This window comes from Mauremys reevesii, linkage group 5, assembly GCF_016161935.1.
Source record: "Mauremys reevesii isolate NIE-2019 linkage group 5, ASM1616193v1, whole genome shotgun sequence".
NCBI classification, from domain to species: Eukaryota; Metazoa; Chordata; order Testudines; family Geoemydidae; genus Mauremys; species Mauremys reevesii.
In genome coordinates, this window is record NC_052627.1 from 68,959,122 (window position 1) to 68,986,147 (window position 27,026).

Here is a 27,026-nt window from a genome sequence, read left to right on the forward strand (position 1 = left end):
ATCCATAATAAATGGAGATACACTGTAGCATGGTTGACTGTTTTCCCTCTTCACAATCATATTTACTTTCCTATTTCAGACACTGTAGGCAAAGGCGGGGGCGGGGCGGGCGCGCCAGCAGCAGTCGGCCCCTGCGGGAGGCGCCAGCGCAGCGAGCGCGGGCATGACGCGCCGGGATCGAGGGTCTCGGCTCCGCTGCGCGCGCCGCGCAGCTCGCGGCGCGGCGCGCGCGGGCCGCGCGTGGTGGCGGCGGCAGCGAGTGCTGCGCCTGGGAGGTCCAGCAGTCCAGCCAGGAGAAGCGCGTCAGCGCCGTCCGCCGTCGCGCCGCAGGTCCATCCCCCGCGGTCATCCCTCCGTCACGCAGTCCGCTGCGGTCGCGGCGGTCAGGTCCTCTCTCTCCTCCGGACCTCGCGCAGTCATGACTGCGGCAGGTCCACCGGACCAGCCTGCCGCCCCCCTGGGAAAGGGCCGCCCCAGGCGGGTGCTTGCCCCGCTGGGCTCTAGAGCCGCCCCTGACTGTAGGGAGGCATGTCTGCATAGCTATTAAATACTCCTGACTGGCCTGTGCCAGCTGACTTGTACTCCGGAGACTCCTGCTAAGGGGCTATTTAATTGCTGTGTAGATGATCAGGCTTGTGAGGAAGCCCTAGCTCGGGGACCCTCACACTTTGTCTACACCACAATTAAACAGCCCCTTAGCCCAAGCCCCATGAGCCCAAGTCAGCTGGCACAGGCCAGTCATGGGTATCTAACTGCAGTGTAGACATAGCCTAAGTGACATTTGCAGACCTTGTTATAATGTGAATACTTGTCTTGAGCAACACTTAGCCAGATCAGCCTCTGCGATTACAAGTGAATGCTGTAGACATAGAACAGTAACCTTAGCATATGTACACATAGGTGCCAATACAACAAACTTTCCTGGTCATGTATAGCATAAAATGCTCAATTTAATAAATTCAAATATTTCACTTTGGCATCAGTTTCCCTAGCTCTGCATGCCATAAAATAGTACTTAAAAGGCCTAATCCTGCTCCCATTGAAATTAATGAAGGGTTTTTTAAAGTAATTAATGGAGATATCCTATCCCCTAGAACTAGAAGGTCATTGAGTCCAGCCCCCTGACTTCTCTAGCAGGACCAAGTACTGATTTTGCCCCAGATTCTTAAGTGGCCCCCTCAAGGATTGAACTCACAACCCTGGGTTTAGCAGGCCAAATGCTCAAACCACTGAGCTATCCCTCCCCCGCTTATGCTGTTGACAGCAGGATTGGGCCAATAGCACATTTATCCAGGGATCTCAGCTCACTTTTAAAACAAAAAACCTCATTTACCTACTTCACAAGAATGTTGTGTAGTAATATACCCTTTCAATAGATAAGAACACAGATTCAAAGAGGCTGACTTCATCAAAGATCACACAGTTGCTTCAGTGTCAGAGATAGGACTCCTGGGTTCTATTGCTAACTCTGAATACCAGTCTCTTGGTCTCACCAAATTATTTCTCAGTTGGCATTAATTTACTGACAGAATAAAGGCAACAGAAGCAAATAATAATAACAAAGGAGGACTACAAGGTTTTATATCACTAAATCACAAGATATATATCACTGATGTATTATCATGTGGAGCCACAATAGCAGTATAAGCAGCATTTAAGGTTGAAACTAGTTTCCCATTATAATCTCCATTTTCAAGCTGCACTTCATATACACCACAACTAAACCAATCTTACTGAAATACTGCATGTCAAAGGTATAGGTTTTCTGGAAAGTTGGAAAAATCAGAAGAGGAGGTGATGTGGGTTGTTTTGGTTTGTTTGGTTTTTGTGTTTATTTGCTCTGTTTAAGTTATAGTGTTTTGAAAATTTACCAAAAAGTTTGAAATATTTTTGAAAGTGACATTTTTATCTCATAATATTTTGAAAATGACTTGAAATTGACATGAGGTAACTGGGTAAAAAAATGTTTCCTGCAGCATGTATTTTGAGGACAAACGCACAGAATGGTAAAATTCATTATAGCCAAGTGTTGTTAAGGGCTTTATTTTTGTTTGGACTATCAGTGGCTAGTGATGCATATATTGTTTTGCAAAGTGTTATTGAAGGACATGCTGAATCAATGTTGTGCTTCAGTCAGGCCTGAATCATTCTCTTTTTAACTTCTGTTCTTGGTAACACTGGCAAACAATGAACCATTTGTGTTACAAACATATATCGTCATTGATGAATTAAATAAAAATGTGACCTGATGCCCCAGAGTGTTGTTTCACACTAGATGTTTAAATCCTTACATTCTAATGATTCCTGTATTTTAATAAGAAAAATAATCCAGCTACTGTTATTTTAGAAGAGTACTTTGCTTTAACTCTGGAAGTTGTGATGCTTTCTATCCATGCTTTTATAAGCAAGAATGTTTATATATTGAGGAATCCATTCTGTTTAATTACCTCATTCATAGTGGGAGATCTCCATGACAATATGTAGCAACAGATCCCACCACAGAAGAAGCTACAAACATTGCATGGGGACGGAGGGTTGAGAAGGCTTCTCTTCTATAGATTTTTTTTATTGCCAACACCTGCCCAGGAAGTATCTGATCAAAGATTTTGTTTATTCAATTCTAGCCTTGCCATAACACCTATCAAGGTACACCTCTACCCCGATATAATGCTGTCCTCAGGAGCCAAAAAATCTTACTGCATTATAGGTGAAACCGCGTTATATCAAACTTGCTTTGATCTGCTGGAGTGCACAGTCCCGTCCCCCCTTCCCCGCAAGCGCTGCTTTACCACGTTATATCTGAATTTGTGTTATATCGGGTCACGTTATATCGGGGTAGAGGTGTACAAGGTATTTGCATATTAAATGAGCTTTGCTGAATAAAGTCTGTTGAATATAATTATCAGAAAATGGAGTATTTGTAAAATCTTCTGAAGAGCCAGAATAACTGAAGAGGTAAGATTGAATCACTTGGGCAAGGGTGGATACACTAGAGCAGTGATTCTCAACCAGGGGTATGTGTAACCCTGGGGTATGCAGCGGTCTTCCTGGGGGTACATCAACTCATCTAAATATTTGCCTACTTTTACTGCAAACTAAAGAAAAAGCACTAGCAAAGTCAGTACAAACTAAACTTTCATACAGACAATGACTTGCTTATGTTTCTCTATATATTTTACACTGAAATGTAAGTACAATATTTATATTCAGACAATTTATTTTATAATTATATGGTAAAAATGAGAAAGCAAGGAATTTTTCAGGATTAGTGTGCTGTGACACTTTTGTATTTTTATGTATGATTTTTGAAAGCAAGTAGTTTTTTAAGTGAGGTGAAACTTGGGGATACGCAAGACAAATCAGACTCCTGATTTACTGAGACGTAAAGGTTTTACTTGTATATTGCATAGGGTTTGTAAGTACTGGTATGGACCTGTGGTGTACTGCATTACTTCATCAAGCACAGCCAAAGGGCACAGAGGAAGTTTAAAAAAATAAAACTGAAGGGATAAGACTTCATAGCCTTTGATGTGGCAGGCTTTAAATTTTAGGTTTGCTCTGCCAGTTCTGATCAGGGGAGAGCATGTACGTAAAATCCTTTTCCAAACAAGTCCCTCCGTTTTCTGCCAGAGAACCAATCTTGTTGAAGCAAGCCAATGTTAACCCTTAATTAAAAAAAAATAGCTTTATGCACCCAGTATAATCTTGTAATGACTACAAATGAAGCTCCTAATATGCCTACATTGGCTCAAGTCCTTACGTAAATGATTCCATTGTTCTCAAAATGAGATAAGATTACCCCAGAGCTGTGAATGGGTTTTCTAATCATCAGGATATATTTTACATGTCAAAACCTCAGTTAACCTCCAAGAAAAAACAACTCTCTGTGATCTTGAAATTATATCCTAGAAAAACCTAAGGTATTGGTAAAAATGTGACATACATGCAAATGTGTTTTTTAAATCCTTTTGCTCTACCAGTATGAATTGTACTTGTGAGAATAATAGAGTGAATACTAAAAATCTTGGGTTTGGGAAATGTTATCACACTGCTATAAATAGCTTCAGGTGTAGAAACTTTTCCAGTGTGCTAGCATTTCTCCTTTCTGGCAAGCTAACTAAATTTCAAGGGAGATAAACCCACAACTTGAAAGATGCAGGGCATTACCTCCTGGCTGAGCTATATGTGTATGCATTTAAGAACTTGCTCCTTCTCCTTCTGAAGTCAGTAGCCAAACTCCCATTGAATTAAATAGTACAGTAACAGGCTTAAATTACCATGTTTCCTGTTTTAATAAGAAAGGGGTGACTTCCTTTATGTCAGAGGATATTTAAAAATCAGTAGGTTTTGCCAAACAGTTCTGCAAAGGATTGTGAGAGTCTTTCAGTGGTGCTGAGGTTGAAGTGTAATAAGGGATCAATACTCTGGTACATGTACTAATTTCAATGTCTTGTTGAATCTATGACTTCACATTGGGTCATAACTTAAATCTAACTCTCCTTATGGAAATATAGAACAACTATTTCCTAAGCTTCTGCTTCACTTTCTGTGTATCCAGTTTTAAAGCCGATATTTATACAACCATGGAATGTTTGAGAAAAAAAATACCAGCAGCTATTGCAGCTCTTTTGCCAAGGCAAAATTTAGTGTCGCATTTAAAAAATAATAATGATATGCTGTCCCTAAAGTGCATAGCTTAAAGAATTAGTGAAACAAGTCTGCTTTTTGTGTTTACCATTGATTTTAGTTGCTGACTGTGAAGAAAATATGTTTCAAGTCCTTTTATAGTTCTCTGGTCCCATTTTTTTCTTTCTTGCAGCATCAAAATGCATATGCTTTTAAAATTTTGTATCTAGTTTTTAATTGCTTTCATACCATTTAATACTCTGCATAAATCAGAACCTATTTTTAGTGATTGTCAAAGGACTTAGCTTAAGCTATCAAAATAACTATTTGTTGACAGCATAAGTATCTAACTGCCCTAATTGTGTTTGGAAGCAAGATTATTTTTCTTTTGCAGTAACCGAAGCAACATTTGATGAACTTCAGAGTGCTGTGTGACAAAGCTTTTTTTCAGAGAAAAATATTTTAACCATAAATTGCCAGGAGTACTGTAGCTTTGTTGCAAATGCAGAAACAAATCTGAGAAAATGAAGATTCTTTATATGTAAGACTTTGTTATTAAGTGCCACTTTTAAAATTCAAAATTGATTATTAAAGTATCTGAGGCTAGGCCCTCCAAATCTCCATGTACAGTTGCAATATTCTGAACACCTATTTTGCATGTTTTATACTCAAATATCCAGTTAATTCCCTCTACATTTGTGACTTCTTGGAAGCAGATTCAGAACATGCAGTGTCCTAGTTTATGTTAGCCAAAAGTTCAGACAGGTTTTGTTCTTACTTGGAAACTACTAAATCCCCTCCATTCTCCTGTTAGAAAGAGATACAATTCCACAAATGCCTTTGAAAAGAGCTACAAATTAGAGCCAAAAATTGAAGAAAAGAGGATTTTTTTCAACACCGTAATGATTTAATCTCTTCTGAACATTTGCAGACCATAGTAATTATCTTTGCTTGAGTTCAGGAAAGTTACTTTAGTGTGTTCCTCCTGTGCTAGTTGGAGTAGAACCCAGATGCATTCCTCTGCAGTTCTGGACATTGTGATATTTCACAGACCTTTTAACAAAAGGAAATAGGTGTGGTTTTGATTAAAATGATTTTTTAAAAATATTTTAAAACTCTCTTTAATCTAAAATGCTTAGGTCTAGAGTAGGATACGGAGGGGAAAAACAGCTTTTTAAAAAGACAAACATTTTCAAAAAATATATTGTCTAGTAAGCTTGGAAAAGTAAGCCTCACCTCAGTCCCTGGAAAAATCATGGAGCAGGTCCTCAAGGAATCCATATTGAAGCACTTGGAGGAGAGGAAGGTGATCAGGAACAGTCAACATGGATTCACCAAGGGCAAGTCATGCCTGTCCAACCTGATCACTTTCTATGATGAAATAACTGGCTCTGTGGATATGGGAAAAGCAGTGGATGTGATATGTCTTGACTTTAGCAAAGCTTTTGATACAGTCCCCCACGGTATTCTTGCCAGCAAGTTAAAGAAGTATGATTTGGATGAATGGACTATAAGGTAGATAGAAATCTGGCTAGATTGTCAGGCTCAACGGGTAGTGACCAACAGCTCAATGTCTAGTTGGCATGTGGTATCAAGCGGCGTGCCCCAGGGGTCGGTCATAAGAACATAAGAAAGGCCGTACCGGGTCAGACCAAAGGTCCATCTAGCCCAGTATCTGTCTACCAACAGTGGCCAATGCCAGGTGCCCTAGAGGGAGTGAACCTAACAGGCAATGATCAAATGATCTCTCTCCTGCCATCCATCTCCGTCCTCTGACGAACAGAGGCTAGGGACACCATTCTTACCCATCCTGGCTAATAGCCATTTATAGACTTAGCCACCATGAATTTATCCAGTCCCCTTTTAAACATTGTTATAGTCCTAGCCTTCACAACCTCCTCAGGTAAGGAGTTCCACAAGTTGACTGTGCGCTGCGTGAAGAAGAACTTCCTTTTATTTGTTTTAAACCTGCTGCCTATTAATTTCATTTGGTGACCCCTAGTTCTTGTATTATGGGAATAAGTAAATAACTTTTCCTTATCCACTTTCTCAACATCACTCATGATTTTATATACCTCTATCATGTCCCCCCTTAGTCTTCTCTTTTCCAAACTGAAGAGTCCTAGCCTCTTTAATCTTTCCTCATATGGGACCCTCTCTAAACCCCTAATCATTTTAGTTGCCCTTTTCTGAACCTTTTCTAGTGCTAGAATATCTTTTTTGAGGTGAGGAGACCACATCTGTACACAGTATTCGAGATGTGGGCATACCATGGATTTATATAAGGGCAATAATATATTCTCAGTCTTATTCTCTATCCCCTTTTTAATGATTCCTAACATCCTGTTTGCTTTTTTGACCGCCTCTGCACACTGCGTGGACATCTTCAGAGAACTATCCACGATGATGCCAAGATCTTTTTCCTGACTCGTTGTAGCTAAATTAGCCCCCAATATGCTGTATGTATAGTTGGGGTTATTTTTTCCAATGTGCATTACTTTACATTTATCCACATTAAATTTCATTTGCCATTTTGTTGCCCAATCACTTAGTTTTGTGAGGTCTTTTTGAAGTTCTTCACAATCTGCTTTGGTCTTAACTATCTTGAGTAGTTTAGTATCATCTGCAAACTTTGCCACCCCACTGTTTACCCCTTTCTCCAGATCATTTATGAATAAATTGAATAGGATTGTTCCGAGGACTGACCCTTGGGGAACACCACTAGTTACCCCCTCTCCATTCTGAGAATTTACCATTAATTCCTACCCTTTGTTCCCTGTCCTTTAACCAGGTTCTCAATCCATGAAAGGACCTTCCCTTTTATCCCATGACAGCTTAATTTACGTAAGAGCCTTTGGTGAGGGACCTTGTCAAAGGCTTTCTGGAAATCTAAGTACACTATGTCCACCGGATCCCCCTTGTCCACATGTTTGTTGACCCCTTCAAAGAACTCTAATAGATTAGTAAGACACGCTTTCCCTTTACAGAAACCATGTTGACTATTGCTCAAGAGTTTATGTTTTTCTATGTGTCTGACAATTTTATTCTTTACTATTGTTTCAACTAATTTGCCCGGTACCGATGTTAGACTTACCGGTCTGTAATTGCCGGGATCACCCCTAGAGCCCTTTTTAAATATTGGCGTTACATTAGTTAACTTCCAGTCATTGGGTACCGAAGCCAATTTAAAGGACAGGTTACAAACCTTAGTTAATAGTTCCGCAACTTCATATTTGAGTTCTTTCAGAACTCTTGGGTGAATGCCATCTGGTCCCGGTGACTTGTTAATGTTGAGTTTATCAATTAATTCCAAAACCTCCTCTAGTGACACTTCAATCTGTGACAGTTCCTCAGATTTGTCACCTACAAAAGCCAGCTCAGGTTTGGGAATCTCCCTAACATCCTCAGCTGGGACCAGTTTTGTTCAAGACCTTCATTAATGATCTGGATGATGGGGTGAATTGCACCCTCAGCAAGTTCGCGGATGACACTAAGCTGGAGGGGAGAGGTAGATATGCTGGAGGGTAGGGATAGAGTCCAGAGTGACCTAGACAAATTGGAGGATTGGGCCAAAAGAAATCTGATTAGGTTCAGCAAGGACAAGTGCAGAGTCCTACACTCAGGATGGAAGAATCCCATGCACTGCAACAGGCTGGGGACTGACTGGCTAAGCAGCAGTTCTGCAGAAAAGAACCTGGAGATTACAGTGGACGAGAAGCTGGATATGAGTCGAGTGTGCCCTTGTTTCCAAGAAGACTAACAGCATATTGGGCTGCATTAATATGAGTATTGCCAGCAGATCGAGGGAAGTGGTTATTCCCCTCTATTCAGCACTGGTGAGGCCACATCTGGAGTATTGCATACAGTTTTGGGCCCCCCACTACAGAAAGGATGTAGACAAATTGGAGAGAGTCCAATGGAGGGCAATGAAAATGATTAGGGGACTGGGGAACATGACTTACGAGGAGAGGCTGAGGGAACTGGGCTTGGTTAGTCTGCAGAAGAGAAGAGCAAGGAGGGATTTGATAGCAGCTTTCAACTACCTGAAAGAGGATGGAGCTAGGCTGTTCTCAATGGTGGCAGATGACAGAACAAGAAGCAGTGGTCTCAAGTTGCAATGGGAGAGGTCTAGGTTGGATATTAGGGAAAACTATTTCACTAGGAGGGTGGTGAAGCACTGGAATGGGTTACCTAGGGAGGTGGTGGAATCTCCATCCTTAGAGGTTTTTAAGGCCCGGCTTGACAAAGTCCTGGCTGGGATGATTTAGTTGGGCTTGGTCCTCTTTGAACAGGGGGTTGGACTTGATGACCTCCTGAGGTCTCTTCCAACCCTAATCTTCTATGATTCTATGAAAAGATTCACTGTTCCCACCTGTAAGTGCCATGTCATCATATAGTGACTGCTTGGGGTGTCTAGTACTGTAGAATCAGTTTTTTAAGTCAAGTTTGCTGTTTTGTAGTATTTATTTGGAAAGGGAAAATTGTTCTGAATGACCTAGTGTTTGACTGAAGTGCTCAAAGGACAGTCCTGAAAAATTGAGGGCCCTTTATTTATTCATAAAACAGATACTGCCAGGACTGGACTAATGCACAAGCAAAGTAGGCACATGTCTAGAGCCCCGGTTTGTGGTGGGAGGGCCCCAAATTGTTTTGGGTTTGTGGTGGGTTTTCTTTTTTCTGACATAGACTTGTGCACAAAGTGGAAGAACTTCACTCACTTGAGTGAGTGGTGGTGTGACCTGGCAGAGGGTTGCAGTGTCACTCACTTAAATGAAGTTCTGTCAATTCACATGCAAATCTGCATCAGTGAATGAGTGGGCACTAACAGTTTTGCCAGTCCCAACAGAGCTAAGGAGACAGGAGGGCTCTGGGTACAGAAACTGCTTTTCCAACAGCAGTAAGTAAACAGGCTGTGATGGGAATTTACTGCAGTGGCAGTATGGGAGGGATCATTAACATGTATTTTTCCTGTTTTTCCATGTTTCAGCTCTTTTTTGTTCTTATTAGAAAGTAGGGGCCCAGAAATGTACATTTGCCTAGGGCCCAGTGATGAGTTAATACAGTCCTGAATTCAGCACAGGGAACTTCAGTACAAATTTCCTTGCACTACTCCAGCAGAGTGCCTCTAGTCAGTCAGACCTTGAGGGATTTCCTCACAGGCAAGAATAGTTCCAACTCCTTAGCCTTGTCTGTCTCCTCTTGTATCTGACTGCCAACAAGCAGTGCTTAATTTGTGTCATGGCTGCCCCTCTAGGCATGGGCTAGTTCATAGCCCTGGCATCTCAGGGCTTGCTGCATCAGTTATGGATGTAAAAAAATTGCTTGTACCCCGCCGGCACCTCTTTCATTACACATTAAGCACTGTCAAAAAGTAACTACTACTGATTTTGATGGTGGGTTTTGTCACTGGCATATGTCTACTAGGAAACTGATTCCACCAACTCCTTTCACATGGAGGAATGTGTAGTACACTGTGCAAAGTATATTGACTTGGTCACTGTTGACCCTACTGCAAGCTGAGTTTGAAAAAGTGACCTACACGTAAAGGCTGCATATTCTCTTATTAATCTCCTAAACCTTGTAGCTCCCCTAAAATCAGGCTACAACTCCCTTTAATTTTCTACAAATGTTTCAAAAGGAGAAAGGATTCTTGTGCACATTACTTTTCTGAATTATTTCTACTTCAGAAGTTGTCAAACAAAAGTAATTTGATAACCATTCTATCTATGAAGGTGGAAAGGAGTCCTTTGAACAGAACCAGGAGATTGAGTTTGATTTGGAGTGAAATGGTACTTTTTAATACTTTCAGTCCATGATCTTTTATCACTTTCTTACAATGTCTCCTATATTTTAGTAGTCCTGTACATTCATGTGAATCTAGGCTTTCTGAACTGAATTCAGTCTTTGGCTTTTCACATCAGTACAACAAAGTAAGGTTGCTATAGCACTGCAAAAAGCTAGAACTAGAAGATCACATTTGTAGTTTTCCAAAGGGACTAAATTATACTGATATTTAGTTTCCAGTTGGATGCCTCCCAAATTGTTTTGTGGCAGTCACTTTCTTATGGAAATATTCCTAACAAAGCAATTGTGTGAATTTAGATGCAACCTAATTTGATATGCTTTCATTTTATTACCAAAATGCCTGTAGATGTTTCAGGTAAAGCTGTTTCTTTAAAATTGGTTTGTTCAGATCAGTCAGTGAACACAACCTGCCAGAGCAAAACAAAGCAAAATCTTTGTAAACATGGTCTGAGAAAAAGTTGAAGACAGTAGTTCTTTCTTGGCCCATTGCACACGCACTTTCTGCCAGCATTATTAGTGGGTGGTTGTAATAACCTAATGACCCACTGATACCTCATGGAAAGTTTAGAAAAACATTTATTAGAGTGAAAAGCAAAGCATCGATAGATAGATAAAAATATGCTTTGCTCTTCCCTTGGATATGTAGTACTGAAAATACTCTGAGAGCAGAGGACCCTGCCCTTGGCTCAGGAACAAGAGGAAAAGTGGTTTGAAATCACCTTTCGTTCTCCTTTATTCTGGTGCAGCTGGAGACCTATCAAGGAAAGTCAGGGCTTTCCTAACTTGAACTGTGCTGCTCCCATTTCTGTATGGGCTTTCAGAAGGAAATAAGAACTTTAGCAGCACCAGCTTGTGCTCCAGGTATTTCCCTCCTCAGACTTTGTCTACTCTCTACAGGTCCCCTAAATTAGAAGCTGTGAGCAAGATTGGCATGGAACTCTTACAGCTACTCTAGGCCAGCCAGGGAGGCCCATGGCTCAAGAACTACTCTGGGATGGCTGCTTCTGCCCCTTTAAGGCCTCTTTGCTCTGCTAGAGTGGCATAAGAGGGCCTCGATGTAACAGAATTAGGCCCAGAATTTTTATCCATTAATTCATTTTCTCCTCCTCCTTGTTTACTTATTCCTCAGGAAGTTACAAACTCTTGTGTCTGATAACTGAAGAAACAAGTCTGATTGAGACAAAAGTTGTTATAAAATCAAACGCCAAAGGAGCAACAGCTTGCAACCACCATATGCTTTTAAAGTGAATTTCACCTTTTTCTAGTTAGCTGTTTGGAGGGAGGGGAGGGGTGTAGAAGACTCCACTGGCATTGAGTGATGGAATTCATCTCCAAAACCTTCATACAGGTCAGCACAGCCCCTTTGGGTATGTCTATATGTAATTAAAAAACCATGGCTGACCTGTGCTAGCTGACTCAGGCTCACGGGGCTTGGGTTAAGGGTCAGTTTAATTGTGGTGCAGACATTTGAGCTCAGTCTGGAGCCCAGGTTTTAGGAAGTTGGGAGGGATTCAGAGCTCAGGCCCAAATGTCAGCACCACAATTAAATAGCCCCTTAGCTTTTGCGTCTACTAGTCCAGCCCCTTGCCTGCCTGCCACATGCACAGACCCTAAATCTATGTAAAGTTATAGACTTCCTTGGCCCTTCCCTAGTGCTCTACTCTGTGCCACCTTATTCAGAGCCAACCTGGAGCCCTTAGTAGGGAAATAAATACAAAAAGGCAGGCCTCCTTCGGGGCTACTTTACCTTTTCCCCCATTATGCTGGACTAGTAACACAGGGGTTCAGTCGCACAGGGGGCCTTGCATGGTTTGATTTCACCCCCAACAAGCCACTCCAATCAGAGTGCTATTGGATACATAAGAAGATCATATTGTAGGAAGCATTAATTTTGTGTGGCTCAGCTCTCTCTAGTATCATATCAAGATTTTTCATAGCTTTTCTATGTCCATCTTGACTCAGAAATAATATAGGCCCAATACTAGACACCTACCACATGTAATATCTATCATAGATTTCCTATCAGAGCAAATCTATTCTAAAGGACAGAGCCTATCACGTAAAACAGGGATTTACTCTAATGATAATAGATATGCCAAAGTACTGGGATACCATATGGAATTTTATGGGAGTGGCATTATCCCCCAAAATGTGATTTGACAGTCTGATAATTATGGATATAACTGCTAATGCTGTAGTCCTTGTTCTAAATTTTGTACTTGCACCTAGATGTGTTTGTGTCTCAATTAGAAAAGGGTTGTCAACGAGTTCAGATAAAATAAGAGCAGAATCATCTGAAATGTTGAACAAAAGCCTTTTGCATATGCAAAAATATTAGGATAACTTTTTGTTACTTTTCCTTTTCACATGTCAAGGGATTTCCTAGTTCAGGCTAGCTGAACACCCTGTCTTTAGCATCCAGTATTCTAGTCACAAATTTGTCATCATTTATCATCTCTGGTCAGTAAGAGCCAGATTTTTCAGAAATATGTGAACAACTCTATGCCTTGTTTACACATGCAGTTGCCCTAAATATCCATACAAATGGTACTGGGGCATACCAGTTGGGTGTTTATGGGTAGTTACAGTATGCATCCAAGAGCAATTATGGTAACTGTACATTGCAATTGGTTTACACATTTCTCAGGATTTTACCCTGTAATTGTTGTTCACACAAAAATTAAAGCATGAAAAATATGACTGCATGCTTATTGTAATAATCTTCTTTCACAATAGCTGCCTTTTAAAAAATGATAGGATTATTCCCTGGTATATGTGGAAGGTGCACTATTCTATCTGGATCACTTAAGCAGTTCAAAATGAATCATACAAACATGCTGAACCAGAATCATTTGCCTGTGGGTGTGTATCTGTTTGCATTTATTTACCAGTCTGCTTAGAAACAGAATGAGAAACATTTAAGCATTGCCTTTTAGAGAAGTGTCTGAATGAATTTTTTTATACAAAGAAAATATATTGCGTAACCTACAGAAGCTTGCAACCACTTACAGAAAACTGAAAAGATGACTTCAAAGTTTTGTCTGCCTACTCATTTGCACACACTGTAAATCATTAGTTCCTCTCTCCTTAGATAAAATTCCAGGCTCCTGTTTAATGGTGAAGAATGTTATAATTCCTTGTCTCCCATTTTAATCCTCCCATTTAATCCAGAAGCCCATGCTTTGTTGTAATATCTTGATTGTCGGACTATTCTACTCCCACATAATCATGTATATTATGTTCATCGCCACCCATGGAGCATTTTAAATTTAATCAGATTGTGAAAATGCTAGTGAGCTAAATGCAAATGTGTTCAGATCCACAGTTCTCAGCTAACAGGCATCACATCAGAAATTTTCTGTCAGTGATACTTTCTTACTCACACAGATGATGATATGTAAAGATCATGGGTTTTTTTTTTTCCCAATGGTACATAAGAGGTTTACATGGTTATCTGAAAACAGGGTTTTTTTGTGGGGAGGGGAGGTTGTTTGCGTTTAGTTGTGTAGTACTGCAAACATGATTCTATGTATGAATATGGGCTTGTCTACACTGGCAAGTTTTGTCTCCAAAATCTGCCTTTTGGTGACAAAACAGCAAGAGCGTACACACTACAATGGGACTTTTGTCGCAAAAAACACCCAGTTTTGGTAACAAAAATCTTCCACTCCTACGAGAGACTTTTGTCTTTTCCCCTCCCTTTATTGTCAACAAAGAGCCAGTGTAGACACTGCTGATCATTTTGTCGACAGAACTGGCTTCTGCCAGTATCCCACAATGCCTGCCCTGATTGCTCTGCTCAGTGTTTTGATCTCTGCTGCCCTGCAGGCATGCACCCCTCTCCTTTCAAAGCTCCAGGAAGTATCTGTGTGCTGCTGATTTGGGGAACAAAGAAAGGGCAAATAATTGGAATGCTCCTGTTCTGTCCTGCGCTAGGAACACAGCAGCAGGCAGACTGCTGCTGCAGAGGGAGTGGGACAGACTGCTGTGCTGCTTTGCCATTCCTCAAGATGGAGAGCTCACAGAGCTACTCATGATGCGGCTCTTGGCAGCTGAGGGGGCTGTGGGAGAACTCAGAGAGAATCCCAAGATATGCAGTGATCAGCTCTTCCTTCCCACAACACTGCACTGTGGGATACATACCCACAGTGCATTGCTCACCCTGACAATGTGGTGTCCTCATTGTGGCCATGAGCTGTCGACAGAGGGAGCAAGTGTGAACACCCTTTGGTGATTTTTGTTTTGTCGACTTTTGGGTGTTGACATACGTTTTGTCAACAAAACTTGGTATTGTAGACAAGCCCTAAGTCTTCACTGCAAGTTAAGGTGTGATTGGTGCCAGGTTGGCATACACATGTTTAGCTTTAATTGATCTAGCATGGGTAACAATAGTAGTTACTGCAAATGAAGGTGTGATAGTAGCACTGGTAGCACAGGCTTGTACTCAAGTTGTGTGCCCGAGTACAAGCCTGCTGAGAACCCTGGATATGTGCTCGGGTTGTTGGACTGCGCTGAAGTCTATGCCATCAGCTCTTCACTACTATCATTACCCGTGCTAGCTAGATAAAAGCTAGCGTGGCTATGGCTGCCAGTGCTACTATCACACCTTCATTTGCAGTGTAGACATACTTTAAATTAGTGACAACAGTGTAACTTTGTTAGTGGACACCAGAGGGCAGAATTACAGATAGTGTTGCAATTTATATTTAGCAGAACATAATCTCAACTAATGATAAGTATTATAAGATTTTCTTTCGAGTGCTGATCATATTGCCAGCAAAGCTCGTTCGATTCTGATTCTCTAAGAACAGTCAATAGGCGCAACTGCTACTGGCTGTACCCAGGCAAATGAACAAAACATGGTATAAAACATTACGTGGAGTCAGAAGTAACCTAAAAAAAAAATTAAATGATTTGGATTATAGAATTTGCTAAATTCTAGTTGCCCAAAATGAACTAAAAGTGTGAATTCTCTTGAGGAATGGAAGAAATTCAAGCAACGTGCAGGGCTCATTTTTGAGGATCTCCTGACATCCACATACGTGGAGAGAAAATGTTAACTACTAAACTGGGTTAAAAAGAGATCAGTCACTCGTGTAGAAAACAGAGTTGAGGGACTGTTACAACAGGTTTGAATGTCACTCCAAAATGATTATCAGATTTATAGCAGGCAGAGTGCAAGGTGCAAATAAATACTTTGTGACAGAGTAAAAGTTCATTTATTCATCCAGCTTTCCTGTGTCAGAAAATAAATTGACTGAATTAAGGAATGCAACTAAGGAAGATTCTCACCAGGTTTGCTGAAAATAACATTGCTGATTGGTCTAAAGAAAAACAATTTGATCTTCCACAAGTGTAAGAATGCTGAACATTACATAATAATACTAATGTTTATAGATATATTCAGCACAGCAAAGTTGGGTCTTCTCCATCCTGTTTAATCTTTACAAACAGGAGTTTCACAGTTTGTACTTTTCTATTTGTTCATTGGATTGCAAGAAGCTAAGTGTGGTGTGACCACCATAGCTATCTGAAAACTGTTGAAATTCTGCTTACTTGTAACAGGGACTGTTATCAAATACTAACTACTCAAATATTCCAGAGATACCTTTCTGCTCACCAATCACTGTGTGGAAGAGTTTGTAAAATAATGACTAGTCTACTACATGTACTTAGCTTTCATTATACAGTTTGGAAAGATGTGTCCCATCCTTCACCAGGAGAAGATGGCATATTGTGAGAGATCCTGGGCTCCCCAGAGTTTGATGTACAATGCTGTAGGCAAAACTGGACATTGAGAATCAATTTTAAGATTAGAGGTTTGCTCTTCTGACTGGTGTGAATGCATGATTGTAAGAGCTTCTAAAATGTTCAGTGGTTGTAATAAAGTAATTATATCTAACTATTTTAATACCATTTAAGTCTAAAAGTCATATGTATAGACATGGCAGTTAGGTTTATTATTCTTTGAAATCCTACATTTCATGAAACATAAGGGCTTGCAGGGAAAAATGCAAAGATATAATGGAAAAAATCTAGGGACTGTGTTGCTGTTTTTTTACAGAAGTTTTAGAATTAAATTTCTCACCAGCTTCCAAAAAACATTATTGACTTATTTCTTTTAATCTTGTCCAAATATTCAGTAACAAAAGTGGTTTTAACTTTAAACAGTTAAAATAATGTCTTGACAAAGGCTACATTGATCCTAAAGTTTTGCCTTTGAATTATATACCATAATCTCTCAACATGAAGGACAAAATGAGGGAAGATTTTTGGATAGCCCCAGTGAACAGCTTGCATGTCCCTCTGTAATCCCTCACAAAAATCTGATGCATAGATTAACAGAAACAGATAGGAGGTTTTAGATAGCAGTTCTTGTCTTGTACCTATGCTTTTCTACCAATGCACTTAGACTCTTTACAACAACAACATATTGTATAAAACAAGATGCAATCAGCTTGTAGTATGGCTATCAACTTGGCTGATAGCAGGGATTGAACAAGAGACATCCAGAGTTAAAAGCATGAATCTCTGTCTTGTGCTAATAAGCCAGATTTTGAAGCTAAGAACTGCAATAGACCCATATCTTTTATGGATGAAGGACAGAGGGGGATCCATAACATACAATAACCAGTGGGTTATAGTAGCACCATAAAATAGGTACGTATGTACTAGAATGCAAATCAATGGAAGTTGCTCTTGCTTATGCCAAGGTTGAATTTCTCATTTAATATTTACAAACAACTGCATTATTGGGGTTGTAGTCATTGAAAATCTAGCCCAATTAATAAGTAAGGACTTAAAGTAATCATACAAATGTTAGAAAAATTTAGAATAAAAGCTGAAAATCCTGTATTAACTAAATACTCTGGTTATTGCAACTCTAAACTCATGGGATTATCTCATGAATACAGGTGACATTGTATGTTGTGTGAGCTTTGTTATAATGGTGTGTGTGTTAGAAAGTTTTATAGCATCTCAACCATACCTGAATTTTTGGCTTGTAGATTTTAACCCAGATCACTGTTACAATAAAGTAGCAAATTTTTGTATGTGACATTTTCAAAATTCTAAACCATAAAATAAGTATTGTAGAAATAACCTCTCCAGTCTGACTAAAATCAGTATGTTTGAGGAAACTAAGAATGATTGTATCTATTCCGTCCTCATCTTCCACCTTATTGTGTGTCGCAGTTTGTGAGAGCCCTCGTTTTTCTGAGTGTCCTTTGCAGATCATATGAGCTGCAAAATGTAACATCATCAATGAACAGTGTCTGCCTGTCACTCCCCCACTCTGAACTTTAGAGTACAAATGTGGGGACCTGCATGTACCCTTCTAAGCTTAATTCCTAGCTTAGATCTGATAGCGCTGCCACCAACCAAAAATATAGTGTTTTGGTACACTTTCCATTCCCCCCAAACCTTCCCTGGGGAACCCAAGACCCAAATCCCTTAGATTTTAGCACAAGGAGAAATTAACCATTCCCCCCTCCTTTTGCCCCCAGACTTTCCCCTCCCTGGGTTACCTTGAGAGGCTTTACACAGATCCAAACTCCTTGGATCTTAAAACAAAGAGGAATTAACCATTCCCCCTTCTTTTCCCCCCACCAACTCCTGGTGAGTCCAGACCCAACTCCTTGGATCTTAAAACAAAGAGGGATTAACCATTCCCCCTTCTTTTCCCCCCACCAACTCCTGGTGAGTCCAGACCCAACTCCTTGGATCTTAAAACAAAGAGGGATTAACCATTCCCCCTTCTTTTCCCCCCACCAACTCCTGGTGAGTCCAGACCCAACTCCTTGGATCTTAAAACAAAGAAAAATCAATCAGGTTCTTAAAAAGAAAGCTTTTAATTAAAGAGAAAGAAAAGGTAAAAATTATCTCTGTAAAATCAGGATGGAAAATGTATTACAGGGCACTTAAATTTATATAGCCAGAGAAAACCCCCTCTAGCTCAGGTTCAAAGTCACAGCAAACAGAGGTAAAAATCCTTCCAGCAAAAGAAACATTTACAGGTTGAGAAAACAAACTTAAGACTAACATGCCTTCCTGGCTGGGTACTTACAAATTTAAAACATGAGACTGATTCAGAGAGGTTTGGAGAGCCTGGATTGACGTCTGGTCCCTCTCAGTCCCTGAGAACGAACAACCCCCAAACAAAGAACACAAACAAAGACTTCCCTCCAACAAGATTTGAAAGTATCTTGTCCCCTCATTGGTCCTCTGGTCAGGTGTCAGCCAGGTTTACTGAGCTTCTTAACCCTTTACAGGTAAAAGAGACATTAACCCTTAACTATCTGTTTATGACACTGCTTTAATACTGAATTCCTTTGCTGTAAGAGGATGTATTGTACTGTAAGTGAAAGCATTAATGTTACATTAAATAAAAACTGCACTGAGATACATATAGCACAGGTATATATTTAGTGTGAGTAGAAAATGACTCTCCATGTACACACAGAACTGCATCTGTTAGCATTAGCAAAGTGAAGTTAACTGAATTTAGTAATTTATGGGAGTATCTTGATCTTTCCAAATTGTTTGAGTGATATTGGCCCATTTCTAGGTTCTTGTTTAAGTATCTACACATTGACAGTTTGCAAAAGACAGAAAGCAAGTACAAATCGGGAACATCTGAATACATTTTTAAATCATAACAGTGTTGTGCCCAAATATCTAAAAATGAAACATTATCATTGAAGTCTTTTAAAATGTATGTTCAATAGTATATATAATTTTAAAAATAAGACAAAAATATAGGAATTCTTAGATTCCAATTTATGTAGAAACAAAATTGTTTCTATGTAGTCTCATTGACTTCAGTGAGTTTAGTCCAGAGATGAATTTGACAAGTGGTATCTGAAACTGATGAATTAATACTAAATCAGATTTTCTTCTTGCTTCACTTTTTTTTTTTAAATCTCTGAAGGTTGATGCTCACAGCTCTTTGGAAAGTTCTTAGCTGGGCCACTCACAACTCCAACTACATGCAAAAGCTCAATGCTGAAAATCAAAATTCCAGCACTACTCTTTCCAGTGCAGTTCTGAATCCTTCTTCCAAAAACAATTATATCAAGAACCAGAAAACATCTTATAATTATCTAATTTATCGTTCCTCAGCCCATGGGTAATGAGGGAAATCCTGTACTGCACATTCTTTCAAGTGGAGATTCAGGTTCTAGGAATATATCCTGTCCATGCACCAATCAGTCCTGTTTCCTGTGATTGTAAGAAGCAGCACAAATAGCTAACCTGGCAGGTTCACAACTCTCGTTTTTCTGTAGTTCAGAATTAACCTTCTAATTATCTGGCTTAGCTTGAAAGAGTAAAAATGAGGCTGGTGCTCTTGTTCATGGCCTATTGCGAACATTTGTCTACATCCCAAAATCACAGAGACTTACAATTGGGATAGCAGGACTGAAGGATATTGACAGGAGAGTGAGGAAGTTTGAAAGGATCCTGATCCCAGCTTAGTCCTTCATCTTCATCCACATCAAATACATCCACAGAAGTTGATAAAAAATCAGAGGCAGGTGACATTTGGTAATATGGGGTGGTTCCTGGGACGATAAAGAATAAAAATAGTTATCTGGAACCTGCAGGTCACATTTTGCATTTTCAGGCATTTCTCAAACTGAAACTCTCATATTGTTTACTAGGAGTGGTCACTTTTCTGTAAAACAGCAGTTCTTGACAACTATTTACCATTTTCTCCTTCCTCAACCTGTCCCCTCACATTTATGGTTTTCAAGGGGTGGCCCAGTGGCCCAGTGGCTTCCAGTAGGAGAAACTATGTACATAGTCATGTACTCCTCTTTTAAACTTTTTTGTCTGTGATTTGTTCTCTGTGTTGTGACTAGAAATGGGCTCCAACTGCAAAATTTTGATCTAACTCCCTCTAAGTTCAGGACCATAAAGAGCTGTGCTTTTGGTTCAGACATGTTTCCCTTTGTGGATGATGATGATTAAAATCTTCTTTAATCTTTTCCATTCTAAGATGAGCCAATGAACTTGTACCAGTATGGTACAGGTTCAAGCTGCCTCACAGGAAGAGTGTTGAAAGACATGGTTCAAAGCATTTAGGAGAGGACTCTAAAGAAAAAAAAGAAGAAAATCAAGGGGTCTAAAACGTTCAACAACATCCTTTGGAGTATTTGAGGTTGACATTACATAGATTTAGGTTCTGGATTAAGTACAAAGCACCATCCCTGAAATTTGTTTGTGGGAAGCTTTACTCTTTTTTTTAACTCACCCAGTTTGATAGTTTAGTCTAAGATTGTCATGAAGATGTTTCTTTGCCAAGTGGCTGGAAAAATTTGAGAGGCTCTTGAAAGCATTTTAAGTCAGATTTTCGTGAGGACAGAAAACCTGTAAAACTCTGCCAGACAGGCTGCTTCCCAGCTCTCTTTCTCCAGTGATTCAAAGTTTGAGGTGAGTGTGGCTTAGATTTTAGTCAGCTGCACACTAGTGAGAAGAAAAAAATATTTATGTTGTGAGTGAGTAATATTTTTGAATCCTGAGGAGCACTTCCAAAACATCTGAAAACATATTAACTCAGTAATGGATAAAAAATAAGAGAAATATAAATACCTTGGTCTGCACGCCCATGCAGAGCTGTAAGGGTCATAAGGAGACCCCCTTATGCCTCTGGGAAGTTACTTGCATTGCTGGAGTGTTGTTAGCACAGCGAGTCAAGAACAGATGCAGCCAGGCTACTATTTCCTTCCTATGTAAGTGGGCAGGCAAAGGTATGGAGTGGGCAGATGGCCCATGCACTCAAGCAAATGGGGACATAATCTGTGCAGTAAAAGCAGTAGTGTAGATTACTTCCCCCTAGAGTAGTGGGGAGGTAGGTTGTTGCAGCATCACTGTCTGGCTCCTGCCCTGCTCATGGGGCTGTGCATGCTACCCCTTACTAGGGCTGAATTGAAGAGTTACAATCCATCCTTAGGAATTATGGTAAGAAAGTCTATAAAGAATATTGAACCCTTAGGTTCATATCTTCAAAGCCTTTTACACATGTTAGGATATTATAATTTTGAAGTGCCATATTCTCCTCTCAATCCTTGCTTAGTTTCCACCAACGTTAGTATTATTTTTGTGCACATAATAAAAAGATTTACCATTTTGTTATAATTTGTGTACTCCGTTGGTAATCCCCTACTGGTTTTTTAAGTAACTCGTGTTGCTAGACTGCTTGTAGGGAGAGAAGGGAAAGAGAGAGACTGTTTGACTTTTGGACTAAGCATGGTTCTGGAAACTAGTGTCTTAATCAGATATGCAGTTGTGTCAAGTACTTTCACATTCTATTCAGTGTGGGTAGTACTGTCACCATCCCTTTAACAAAATAACTTGAAATGTTTCCAGTGTGTAGGTTATGTTAGAAATAAGAATCCCTGAAATAAAACACTCTGGAGATTTGCCTAAGTCCCCAATAGTACGTGTCCCAAAGAAAACTATTTGTAAGATAAGATGCTAGCTATGAGTACTTTACTGTAACCTTTATTGTATTATTTCTGACCCTGACTTCTTTTAGAATAAAAACATTGGAATTGGTGAGTTTATCAAAAGCTTTTCAGGAACTCTTTTAAACTTCACACATGAATGAATGAATGAATGAACGACAACATTATCTGAAAAATAATCCAAAAATATATAAGAGGAGGGATGCTTGAGAAGAGAAAGTTTAGATCTTCCTGGTCCGTTTAGAACGGCAGACTTCCTCCATCCATTATATGGATATGGTCATGGGTTTAAGAAGCAATGAAAATTCAGTGAGGTTACCACATAAGGAATTGGGTATTTCTGTTTATCAATCTGTGTGGGGAAATAAGTCCAAATAGGGCTCTAGCCTGAGTAAGCTAACATGCTTCTATACCTATGGGAAACATTACTTAATCCTCAATTTAGCACAATTGTGTTTCCCTTAGCATAGATCAATCTGACTTTATTTTCTTTGTCATTAGTTTTCTAAAACACTTTCATGCTCAAGAAGAATTTCCAAAGTTATAACAGCAGTATAGGTCCACAGGTTTCTATTCTTTGCATTTTTGACTGTCCTATAAATAAATCCCATCTATTTCACTTGACTTCTGTCCTTTGCCTCATTGAGCCCCAACCCAACTAAAGTTATGGGCACCCAGCCAGGATCAGATAGCATTTGGTTAGTATACTCCCTTTCAAAGTAGTTTAGGAAATGTTCCTTAAATATTTCAGCTATATGACAATGCTGTTTAATCTTTTCCAATTTCACCCTCTTAGCATTTTATTTCCTCCTCCTTAATGCCTTCCAGTTCTGGGAAAAGGGATTAGAAATATGCTTCATCTTCAGCCACATTCTATCAGACTTTTCTTTTTAAGTATCTTGCTTTGTTTTTGTATTAACTGCAATGAACATTTGTTTTTCTTATCTGAGTGAGTGTGTATATATATTCTTTCTTAGTTCCACCATGGGTGATCACATATACTGAAGCCTAATCCTGGCATGCACCCTAAACTTCCAATGACTTTAAGGCAAATTTGGAGTGTGCAAGAAATGTAAAATCAGGCCCCTGGAAAACTGTTCAGTACAGTTTGCTCTTTCTGCCTAATATATATTTATCTTTAAGGATTTCCATGACTGTTGGAAACTTGTTCCATTTCTTCTTAGATAATATACATTCCATTAACATTGCGTGGCCTGGGGCCATTTGGTTCCTCCAGGCTTTGTGAGGTTTTGTTTTGAAGTTTGCTGTCTGAAATCATTCATCTTTGATTTAGTGACTATTGGGGCTCTTCCCCTCATTCCCAGCCCAGTAAATATGAGTTACTTGATTCAAGAAGTGGAGTCTTTATTTGTATCTTATTTATATCCTGTGCTTCAGTATGTAAGGCTGCCTCCAGGCAGTATTTGGTAAAAGTAGTGTGCCTGATACTATAGGACACGAAGGATGTATTTGTAATGATCAGAGTTCTTTGCCTTGCTCCATTCTTTCTAGAGACATCTCAATTTGATGTCACTTTGTCAGTCATACTGCTTTGCTGTTTGTGCTATTTGTGGCATGCTTTCTTTGCTGTTCAGAAGTACATTTGTTTTGTTAGGACTAAGATCACCATTGGACAGCAGTTTTTTAGTTTAACTTTGTACATACTTTAGCCTAAAGTGGTGCCAATTGGCCCAATTTTACAAGATGCTGACTGCCTTCCTGCAAGGCACTGAGGCCAAATCCTCAAAAGTATTTAAGTTCTTAGGTTCCTGTTTTAGGCTCCACAACAATTCACAAAACTCACACCTAACCCTGCAGGCACCTAAACTAATTCTGTATCTGAATTTCTGCCCTTGGATATGTGCAGTGCTGCATCACTCTTGATGACTAAGAACCTATCTCCTGCCTAAGTGCCAGACTGGTCCACGAACCAGGGGAGAACAGGCATTCACCCACCTATCTTGTGTGCAGAGCACCACCCCCCACCCCCCAATCTGGTAGGAGTGCATGGAGGCCACCTACTGGATCTGGGCCTGAGTGTCCCCAGCTGTCTAGAAAGTCAGTGAGGGTGTTTAGCATCTTGTGAGATCAGACCCTTAGTCACATTGTATCTGGTTTGCTTGTCTTGGTTATTTTACAACTAAATCTTCCCCAGTAAAGCAGGCTGCATTTAGCCAGCACAGACCTGCAATTCCAATTCACTCCCTACATTCTGTACTTTTAGACTGTCAAATGCTGTTCTGCAGTTTAGTTCTTCCAAAACTTGCCAATCCAAACAGATTTTTTATGCTCCTAACATAAAGTATTTAATGTTTACTCCTTTACTGCGGTCACGTTTAATCCCTTCCTTTTGATTTTTGTGATTTTACCTTCTCTTCAAGCCTAGTTTGAATTCTTAATATGGCTTTGTTAGTGTTATTTGCCAAAGCATCCTCTTCTGGGTTCTGGCTTATATGCAGCTCTGCATACCAAGTCTTTCTTTCCTGCAGAAGATACTGAGTGATCCTTGAAATGGGACCTCTTTTTCCCATGCCTTACAACTAATCTTTACACCTCATAGACCAAACTCCCCCCTACTTTAACTCCACCATAAAAGAAAAACTGCTGTACCTTTAACAGGGAAGGCTGATGATGTTAACTATAAGAACATAAGTACGTCCATAGTGGGTCAGACCAATGGTCCATCTAGCTTGATATCCTGTCTTCTGACAGTGACCCATGCCAGGTGCTTCAGAGGGAATGAACAGAACAGGTAATCATCAAGTGATCCATCCCCTGTCACTCAGCTTCTGGCAAACAGAGGCTATGGAAACTTCAGAGCATATCCATATTAAGACTCTATAACAAGGGTGGGCAAACTTTTTGGGCCGAGGGCCACATCTGGGTGGGGAAATTGTATGCAGGTCCGGGGCAGGGGGTTGGGATGCGGGAAGGAGTGTGGAGTGGGGCGGGTAAGGAGTACAGGTAGGGTCTCGGGGCAAGCGATGGAGCAAAAGAGGGTGCAGGGTGTATGAGGGGGCTCAGGGAAGGGGATTGGGGTGCAGGAGGGGTGCAGAGTGCAGGACGGGGCTCAGGGCAGGGGTGCAGGAGGGGTGTGGACTGGGAGGGGGCTCAGGGCAGGGGGTTGGAATGCAGGAGGGGTGTGGGGTGTACGAAGGGGCTCAGGGCAGGGAGTTGGGTGCAGGAGGAGTGCATGGTGCAGGCAGGGGGCTTAGGGCAGGGAGTTCGGGGACAGGGTGCAGGAGAGGTTCAGGTTCTGGGGTGGCAGCGGCATGCACCGGGACCAGGGCAGGCTCCCTGCATGCCTGCCTTGTCCCCTGCCCCGTGCGGCTCCAAGAAGCACTGTGGCCTCTGGAGGAAGGGGAGGGCTCTGTGTGCGCTGCCCTTGCCATGCCTCCAGATACCTCCCATGAAGCTCCCATTGGTCGTGGTTCCCCATTCCCGGCCAATGGGAGCTGCGGGGGGTGGTGCCTGGAGGCAAGGACCCAGGGACCACAGGGATGTTGGGCCAGCTGCTGCTGAGAGCGGCGTGGGGCCCAGAGCACCGTGGCCAGAGATCCAAAGGCCTGAGGGGACAGATCCGGCCTGTGGGCTGTAGTTTGCCCACCTCTGCTCTATAACATTCAGCCCTCAATCCATAGCTGCACACAGTATGAGCTGGGTGAAGCAGAAGGGGAGTAGTTTGCTGCTCCTGGCACCTAGAGGACCATTCAGCCCCTCAGCATATTTTGTCGACCTAAACTACACTGGCTGAACATGGCCCCCAGGGATACTGGCTAAGCAGGGATTGCTAGAGTGCAGTTTGCTGCAGTCATTCTGTCCCTCCCTAGAAATCACCTGGCATGCCCCTGTGCTTAGGGATAACAGGAGGTTGGCTTGGGAAACACCTTCATCTTGGAAGAATCTATAGCTAAGGAATTTGGCTGCCTTCTGGCCCATTGTGAGGCGCAGGAGCAGCATTTAGGGACTGGAGTGGAGGGACAGAGTCCTTTTTGTTAAGTATTTCTCTGTCTACCTATATGAATGAAAATGGCTAAACCTCTTCCTAGTGCTACTACACTCCTTCTGCTACAACTCTTTAAGGCTGCTGTCAATGGCAAAAGAACTTGCATGAGATAACACATTTTATTATGGTGAGAAATTTGAGTGAGGACCTCTGATAATTTTACATTGAAAGCCTTCTCATTAAATTTAATGTGAGAATAAATGGTCAATTACAAATATAGTTGTGGTGTGAAGACTTTGTATAAATGTGTATCAGATGGAATGTCTTTTTCTCTACAACTTTGTCAAATACAAATTATATTATCATTGTTGTATTGATTACTTTGAAGTGAGAGCTACTGTATAGACCTGTTAGACTGGTAGTCAAAATGGGGTATCATAGCAGTCCATCCTGACACCTTAATCTATGTATGATGTAGACTAATTTCATTTAAAGGCAACATAACACTCTCCTGCGCACAGACCTTTCCAGGTATTGGTCTTGACAGTACATCCACCTTATGTTCGTATCTGTTCTCAGGGTATAACTGCTGATTTCAGTATATTAACAAAAATGTCTTTACCAGTACAAACTATTTATTTTAAATTCTATGGAGTAGGGGAGAGGATTGGAGCTGTCTCCCTCACTATAAATAAGAACAAGTATGGGTTTTATAGCATGACAATGTGTGAAGTTGTAAAATGAACACAGTAGTCTTTCAGAATAGATTTTCCATGGGCTGAATGGACCCCGCAGAGCAGTAAACAATGTTTCATTATAATGTTTGGTAATGGGATACCTGTGGGGATTTCTCTTTTTGCCCAGGCCAGAAAGAGGCTTCCTTTGGATTTGGCAAATAAATTATTGAGGAATGTTTTTGGCTCTGCACAGATCTGTGTGTGTGTGTGTCTGTGTGTGTTTTTAAAGGATACATTGTATCTGTGGCTATGTTCTGTAAGTTTTTAATGTGTTAATATGCCATTAATTAGCAGACATGTGAATCACTATGCTAAGTTTTGGGGACTATATTTTAATAAGGGGTGTTGTGTCACTGCAAATATGAACCATGTGTATTAGTATTGTGGTGAAAGGCTTGGTGCACATATTTTGTTTTCAGTTTAATCAAAGTAAAATAATTCTAAGGG

The 27,026-nt window shown here is 40.6% G+C and overlaps 1 protein-coding gene across 6 annotated transcripts in view; it reads left to right on the forward strand.

The window, feature by feature from the left end:
• The window catches only part of PALLD (palladin, cytoskeletal associated protein), a 321,327-nt gene that overhangs the window by 180,235 nt on the left and 114,066 nt on the right, over window positions 1–27,026 (forward strand). The gene's annotated exons all lie outside the window — the stretch shown is intronic.